Below are 8,866 nucleotides of genomic sequence, written 5' to 3' on the forward strand. Positions count from 1 at the left end.
CATTCTAATGAATATTCCAGTTTTCACTCTGGAAATGAGTTTCAGTTTGCTCTAATTCCCACAAATTTTCTGACTCTACCACTAAAGTTATCTTGTTCCCTCACATGAGCCATTATATTACTTGTCCTCAAGTTCTCTTATCAGGAAAAATACTGTAGTTTCCATTGATTCTAACTTTTCCTGAACCACTGTATCTGAAAAGTTTCAGATTTACTTACCATCTGGTCCATTACTTACCGCTAACTCTCAACCTAAACCTGGCTGGAAAACTCTCATTAATCACTACAAGAATGATCACTGAGAAATAAATATAATGATAATGTCTTAGTTACTATTCAGCCTCACATATTTGCTTCTACTTGTTAGTGAGCACAATTTTATACTAAAAGCTTTCTTATTCGTAACAGTAAATAAATCAGAAGAAAATACTGATCCTAATCTTAATCCAAATTATATGGCAATGCTAACACTAACACAAGTACACTAGTTTTCACTCACCCTTCCAAACATAAGTTTCAATTTTTTCCAATATCTTAGTCATTTTCTAACACTAAACTTAATCTTTCTTAACTGGAACATTGAGAATAACCATCAGCCTAATTGTAAGAAGATTCATATATTAATAGCAATACTCTAGTATATATTCATTCTAATTCTTACCAGGCATATATTAAAATTTACCTTCAATTTGACCCTCATTTTTTTTCTCCTTTACTCTAAGCCTAACCATGGCTGGAATCCTAACCATAACCTTGACAGTACTCGTATCCCAATTCTAAAATGTATGAAAAATGCTCTTTTTGTGCAAGCCTAACTGAAATTCCACTGGTAATTCTTGAAATAAATTGCAGGTTTTCTGTAAACCCTACAGATTTTTTCACTCTTAACTCTGAATGTATTTTGTTCCATAATAGGAATCATTATACCCATTGATCTCAAACCCTGATATTGTGAAATGCATTGTACATCCATTATCCCAGCTTTTCCTAAATTCCTAGAACCTAAAAAGTTTCAGCTTTACTTAGTATTTAACATTTCTTTTTTTTTTTTTTCTTTTTGTGGTCGTGGGGCTTGCACTCTGGGCCAGGGCATGATCCCTGAGTTCTTTACCTCATAGCACCGCTTTTGTGTTTTATGGTGGTTAATTTGAGATAAAAATCTCATGGACGGTTTTGCCATTTTTTAAGTTCTGTGTTGATTTCCTTTTTCAAGATTTTAAAGTTTTAATCATAGAGGTCTTTCACTTCTTTAGTTAAGTTAATTCCTAGGTATTTTATTTTTTGTGGGGCTATTACAAATGGAGTTGCTTTCCTAATTTCAGCCACACTTTTCTCATTGTTGGCATACAGAAAAGCCATTGATTTTGGGGGGTTAATTTTATAACCTGCTACTTTGCCAAAGTTTTGAATCAGCTTGAGTAATTTGGGAGTGGAGTCTATGGGATTCTTTAAATACAAGATCATGTCATCTGCAAAGAGGGAGAGTTTTATTTCTTCTTTCCCTATTTGGATCCCCTTTATGTCTGCATCTTGTCTTATTGCTGTAGCTAGGCATTCTAATACTAGATTGAAGAGAAGTGGAGAGAGTGGGCATCCTTGTCTTGTTCCTGAGTTAAGAGGAAATGGCTTTAGTTTTTCACCATTGAGTATAATGCTGGCTGTAGGTTTGTCATATACAGCCTTTATTGTATTGAGGAATGTTCCATGGATTCCTAATTTTTCCAAAACCTTCATCATGAAAGGGTGTTGGATCTTGTCGAATGCTTTTTCTGCACCTATTGAGATAACCAAATCTCATGGACTTTCCTGCCTGGGCTACCTTTGAACTGTGATCCTCAAAAACAGCTTCCTGAGTAAATAGGATAATAGGCGTGAGCCACTAGTTTAACCCATTTCTTTACTCTATCCTCAACCCAGGTTAACCAGAAACCTAATCCAAATCACATTCTGATTTAACACCAAATGGCTAATGTAAGGAAAATTGTCTAGATTCTATTCAATCGCACATTTTTTTTGGCTTCTATTTCTTATTGGAAAACTAAAATTTACCGTAAAGCTTATCCTTCCCTAACCCTAATGGGAACAAAAAAGTATCTCTCACTTTAAACCAAATTATATCTGAATGTTTAAAGTAACACAGACTGGTTTTCATTCATTCTTGCCATTCATTCTTCTTAAAATATGTGGCAGTTTTACACAATGTCTTACATGTTTTTCTCATCCTAACCCAGCTCTAACTGGCACACATTTCCTAATCCTAAGCCTAGATGTAAACGAATCATCACGTTAATAGCAAGCCACTTTTTCATATTTATCCTAACTCTTGCTCAGCCTGTAGGTCTAAATTTTACTTGCATTTTGAATATATTTTTAAGTGTTTTTCTATTTCCAGTCAGGTTTTATTGTTCATTATTTTTTAAAATTTTTATTTTGTTGAAAAGATGCTTTAAAGAAGGATTAGTTACACGTGTAAGGTAAGGAGTATGTTTCTTGTTGAGCATTGTTACCCACTTCTTTCTTGTTCTCCCACTATCACATCCCTCCCCACTTCAATTACCCCTCCTTCCCCATGGTGTAATCTTCATTTTCAACATAGTGTCTTGTGAGTATCATTGTTGCAATGGGTCATCCTCTGATGAACCTAAATTTTCTATTTCTCTAATCCTAATTCTAATTCTGTCTGGGATCCTAACCATAATAATAATGATAACTCAATTCAAAAGTTAACAAAAAATATTCAGGTTTTTATTCATCCTATTAATTCTCTGTACATCTTGAATTATCTTGCAGTTTAGCTTCAATTTTCCAAATTAGTTTATATGTGCATCTATAAAGATGTAATTTTATGTGAAAAACAGAAGATCTTTGGAGGAAGGATTAATGAGAAGGAAATAGAGGGAGTAAAATCCAATACGTTAAATATATTATGGAATTGTCACTTCTGACAATTACTATCTATTAACAAAATAACTAAAAATTAATAAAGAACACACTGCCTTCTAGTGTTCTTTAAGAGAGCCATGATCTGACTTTTGAAAAAAGAAACTCGTGCTAGATAAAATTTGTCCATGCATAATTTATATTGTTTGCCAATTATTTAACTTAATGAATAAAAATTTATCGAATGAGATTCTTTGACAAAAAATATAAAACAGTGACTTAGCAATTGTTTGAGAAAAAGTTATTCTTATGAGTTTTAAGAAACGGAATTGATATTTCCCTACAAAGCAATGAATTAGGTTTACTAATCTAGTATTTGTAGTAAGTTTAGAGAACATAATTGACAATTGAAACAACTAACTGTATATCTTGTTTCTTGAATGAGTGATATTTTAAACATTGTCTTTTATTCAAATAAATACTTAGGTTTACATTTCAAAATAAGTGCAATTTTATCTCCTTTCAGAACATGTACTTACCCTGCAATTAAATGTACTAGCATATTCAGGTATTTAAAAGCTAAATTTTCTGTTTTATATGCAGCTCTACATATTCAGAATGACATGATTTTTCTTCATAAATATCTAACCCCAGATTTTTCCTTTATCAATATAAATTGTCTCATGAGTTTGTAGTGAAGGCTCCAGTAACCAGACTGGTTAAAACAATTTCCTGAATTCTAAATTTTAAATCAAATCATTTTTAAGCTTTGATAATATCATTTATTGTCTCTTCAGAGCAATTAAGCTAAAACAAATACTACTTTTTAAACATTTCACTCACATTGTGAAGAATATTAACGTAGGTCAAAAAGAAACTAATTATTTCAGACTCATCGTATTTGGTGATTTTATTGTGAAGAATGTAGAGAGTAGAAGGTCCTTATACTCAATAAATAGTTTTGGTTAAATTAAATCATATATCTGGATTTCTGATTTGGAGCTTAATCACATGGAAACAGGAAAATAATAAAAAAAATTACTTTGGGATCACCAGAAAAGGATATTTGTGCATGTACCACAGTTGCTTTATTAGTTTGTAGTTGAACACTGCTTCGATTTATATCTTGGCTGTTGTGGTGAATAATGTGAATAACAATGAACTACAGATACATTTATGAGTTACCCACAGACAAATAATCACACGATTGCTGGGTCAGACAATATTTCAACTTTGGATTTCTTTAGGCAACTGCATACAACTTTCTACAACGAGAACACTAACCTGTATTTTGACCAAGAGTGTAGAAAATTTCCTTTTTTCCACAGTGTCACCAGCCAACATTTTTACCTTTTTAGTTTTTTTAAAGGACATGTTTTTACTGTGTGCAGTACCCAAGACTGGCCTTAGACTCAAATCCTTTTACTCCAACCTCCAATCACTTGGAATTACCAGCCTTTACGACCACACCTGGTTCTTTGGCTATTTTTATGAGTTATAATAGTTAAGAAGTAGTATCATAGTAATTTTGAATTGCATTTCTCTAATGACTTCTGCTCACAAAGATACAAATTTGTAAATCCACAGGCGATTTTCAGGGCTTTTTGGAAAACATGTCTATTCAGAACTTTTGTCCATTTTTAATCAAGTTTCTTGTTACTCTCATCTTTAATCTCTCTATAGAAAATCAATAATTAATTCAAGGTAGTAGAAAGGAAAAAAATAAGCTGCTCCTAACATTTTTAAATTTTTAATAACATGATATTGCTTAAATCATTTTTCTGTTGACGCTTGAGACTCTATAACTCAATTTAGTTAGACCTTTTACAAGGCTATATATATTTTATTTATTTTACTTTGTTCTTTCCTGCATGAATAATTTAACTTGGTTTCTTTCAGTCTCATGTAATTCAGATTTCAAACTGAAGAATAAATGGAAGGAAGCAAACAAGAAATATAGTTCCCCTCATCTGATGATGCCTCTACAAAAATGAGGAAAGTGTTCATCCTTCTAAGGACCAACGATAGAATATTAAAAAGACAATTTATTCTTCTAGGTCTTCCTTATCTTTGCGATGTAACTTAAATGATACAAAACACAATATACTGCTCAGATACTTTTATGTTTTATCAGTTTTGCACATTTTCATATGGATTTCACCTCAGTCTACAACATTCCTTCATCGTTCTGTCCCTGTTATTTTTATATTATCACAACATAAGATAACCAGTTTGATTTACAGCATAAGTTATCCACTGGCTTCCTTGGAAGCAAAGCATGGTCAATAGATATTACTTCTGGTTGCTCACACTACATGTAATGGTTTCTGTACTACTTATTACATTCTATTTGGTATTTAAAAAAGAATGCTGGCTAAACTCAAAGCTCATTCATAGGTTTACGTTAAGTGTTTCACAAGTTTTATGCTCTTAATTCTTAAGATAACATTCGTTATAATGCTAATGTTATTACCATTGTAGTGTTGGGAAAAATTATAGTTAAAGACAGTAAGTGCATGGCCCAAAGACACACACAGTGAGGAAGAAAATGAGTCAAAGTTTCCAAAAGTCTTTCAGCAATACCAAAAAGGTGGATAAAATCTCTCCATTCTCTTACACTCTCAATTCAATATTCATATTGCCCAAGAAATAATAGCGTAGCAAATATTACAAATGGTTATTGTTTTCTATCACATTTTGTCTTCAACACAGACTGGGGTGGTGACATTGGGGTATCATGCACAGAGCTGAGCTTACAAATTGAGGTCCGAAGACAGCCAAATTTCTTCTGTCCCACAGTTCCAGTTTCTTTTTTAAAACGTACCAGAACTTTTAAATATCATCACTTACTATCTTTTCACAATCCCCAAACGAATTAAATTGACATATAATCACTCCAAAAGGCTTTCAAATAAGGAGATGATACAACAGGCACCCATAAAGTAAATTTTCTTTTATTTTTAAAATTATTATAAAAACATTGTGCTGGCTGGTCACACTTATAATCCTATCTACTCTGAATATTTGCTCAGGAGACTAGATCTGTGGATTACACTTGGGAGCCAATCAGGGCCGAAAAAAAAAACTTCATGAAATTATTTTTCAAAATGTTTAATGAACTAGCAAAGAGCCAGGAACTGAGATGTAGCTTACATAGTAGATCACCAATCTAGATAGGAAAGGCCTAGCAAGACCTTGAAGCCCCGATTTTAAACTCTGAGCATGATGATATACATGTATGACGTGTGTTAGCAGGTACACGCGTGTTTGCTTGAATGCTGCGGCACTCACACTCACATACATTTATTCAACTTACCTTCATATCAGTGTTCTGCATTAATTTCTTTGTTAGGGATATTATATGGGTAAAATAGAGGAAATAAACTCTTCCTCTCAGAACATTTTTATATGTTTTTTATTGTAATAATACTGTGCAGAGGAGTCACATTTACATGAACAAGGAAACTAGTACATTTCCTAACAAGAATTCTTACCTCCTCCTTTATATTTCCCCTATCATCCCTTCCCTTCCACCTCCACAAGTACACTTCCCTCCCCCTTCCTTCCTCCACCTAAATTATAAAGTTCATTTTTCAACATAGTGTCTTGTGCATCTCATTGTTACAATGGGTCAACCTGTATCCTTATTTGAGCAATTTTTCCCTTCCCCTCCCCAAATTAGAGAAGCATACATTCAAGATGTATGTGCACCAACTTCAAATACAGAGAAAACAGGGGTTATAGCGTGGGGAGAAACATACAAAGAAACAAAAAAACATGCCATTGCTCATTATAAGTACGTTAGAAACAATAGCAAGAAAGAAAAAACCACTTGTGTCACTATCTTGGGGTTCAATTTCTTTAACATCATCTTATCTGGTTCTATGTACATAGCTTTTCAACTTTTCTGCTTATCCCAGACATACATTTGTTATTGAAAATAAGGGAAATCATGGGACCTATGATTCTTTGGACTTGGGTTATTTCACTCAATAAAATTTTTTCCAAGAGTTTCCATTTCCTAACAAATTGGGCGATGTCATTCTTTCTGATGGTGGCATAGAATTCCATTGTGTATATATACCACATTTTCTTGATCCATTCATCTTGTGAGGCCATCTGGGTTGGTTCCATATACTAGCTATCATAAATAATGTTGCAATAACCATAGTTGTGCTGGTAGTTTTAGTATGGTCTTGTTTATGATCATTTGGGTAGATCCCCAAAAGTGGGATTAATGTGTCATAGAGGAGTTTTATATGGAGTCTTTTGAGGAACCTACATACTGCTTTCCAAAGTAGTTGAACAAGTTTACACTCCCACCAAGAATGCAGTACGGTTCCCTTGTGGCCACATACCTTTCAGCATCTGTTGTTGTAAAAATATGGAATGCTCCATGAATTTTCATGTCATCCTTGCGCAGGGGGCATGCTAATCTTCTCTGTATCATTCCAATGTTAGTGCATGTGATGCTAAATTGAGCAAAGAACATTTTTTATATATAAAGTATAATTTGTATTGATTTTATGAAACTAGACAATTCAACAAAAATAAGTTCAAAAGAATTGTTGTGAAATTTTAGAATCATGTACTTCTTACATAAGCACACATTTAAGAATAAAATCAAGATAGACATGCCAAAAACAAAATAATTCCAGATATTTGTAGTTCAAGAGATGTGTAGGAGAAGGAATTCAATTATTCTATACAAGGCACCTGTCAAAATGAAAATTGCAGCAAGTGTTTAGGTTTGTTAAAGTTTTAATGTTTTAGGGCTGGGAAGGTGGCTCAGTGGTAGAGTGCTTGCCTTGCATGCATGAGGCCCTGGGATCTATTCCTCAGCACCACATAAGCAAAAAGAAAAAAGCGGTAAGTGACGCTGTGGCTCACGTGGTAGAGCACTAGCCTTGAGCTGAAGAGCTGAGGGACAGTGCCCAGGCCCAGAGTTCATGCCCCACAAACGGACCCTCCCCCCCAAAAAACAGTTTTAATGTTTTAAATATGCTTAATTTTGGGATTTTGCTTATATATGCCAAAAATAGGACTGTTTGGCAGGTATAAAACTTTTTGATAAAGTACTTAAGATTTATGGTAGTAGACATTAAGTATTAAGTATGTACATTTTAGAGTATATGGAAACTTTATTAATGAGAAGTTGCAAAGTCTTTGTGTAAAGAAGCAGAGTGAAGAGTTAAGACTTTAACTATACAGTTTTTGTTAAAAATTTAGAGATTCCTTACTTTATTTGATGATATAAGCCATAATGTACACATGTATGTTACTAGTCACACACATACATATACACATGTATACATGCGCACATGGAGAAAGACACATAATTACAGCCAACACAATTTCCCCCAGTTGTTGAATATGCCTTAAACGGAATACTTGGAACAATATATGTTGAAGATGTATTTGTCTCTCATAGTTCATTTACCAATCCTGTTATCTCTTAAAACTGGTAGTTTTAGAGAGATTTGATTTACAAAATGCAGTACAAGTGATAGCAAGTCACTTGGAAACCTCAGTAAGTATAAGTGATATGGTGTCTCCCTGCTCCTCACGGAATGCTTACTCTTGTAGACACTCTCAACCACCGAAGTAGCAGGAAAATACCCTGGTAAAGAGTAAAGTTATAAGGCTTTAAATGGCATCCTTACTTGAGCTCTTTTCCCAACAACCAGCATGAATTCCTAGGCAGATGTGTGAGTCCTCCGAAAACTGGACTCTACATATACATTTTACTAACCCATGTGAAAATTCCTATATGAGAAATGCTGACTGAGGTCTTGCTGATTTCCTGGCCAAGAAAATAAGAAAAAAAAGAAAGTATTTTTAATGTTTTAAAGTTTGAGAATAATTTTTAACCTGTCAATAAATGTGTAGAACACAATTATACCAACTGATAAAAAAAGATGGCATTTCATTTATGTGCTCTTGGACTTGGCCATTGATTTTAGATGTGTCTACAAAAGTAGAATCAG

At 33.5% G+C, this 8,866-nt stretch overlaps 1 non-coding gene across 1 annotated transcript; it reads right to left on the minus strand.

Annotated features, from left to right (window-relative positions):
• Positions 1–7,257: 7,257 nt before the first annotated feature.
• On the minus strand, positions 7,258–7,364 carry LOC122096881. Its single transcript, XR_006145422.1, has one exon. It is a non-coding gene; the product is annotated as a U6 spliceosomal RNA (small nuclear RNA).
• Between the last annotated feature and the right edge of the window lie 1,502 nt (positions 7,365–8,866).

Source organism: Dipodomys spectabilis, unplaced genomic scaffold (genome assembly GCF_019054845.1).
Source record: "Dipodomys spectabilis isolate Male_0828 unplaced genomic scaffold, ASM1905484v1 ptg000398l, whole genome shotgun sequence".
NCBI classification, from domain to species: domain Eukaryota; kingdom Metazoa; phylum Chordata; class Mammalia; order Rodentia; family Heteromyidae; genus Dipodomys; species Dipodomys spectabilis.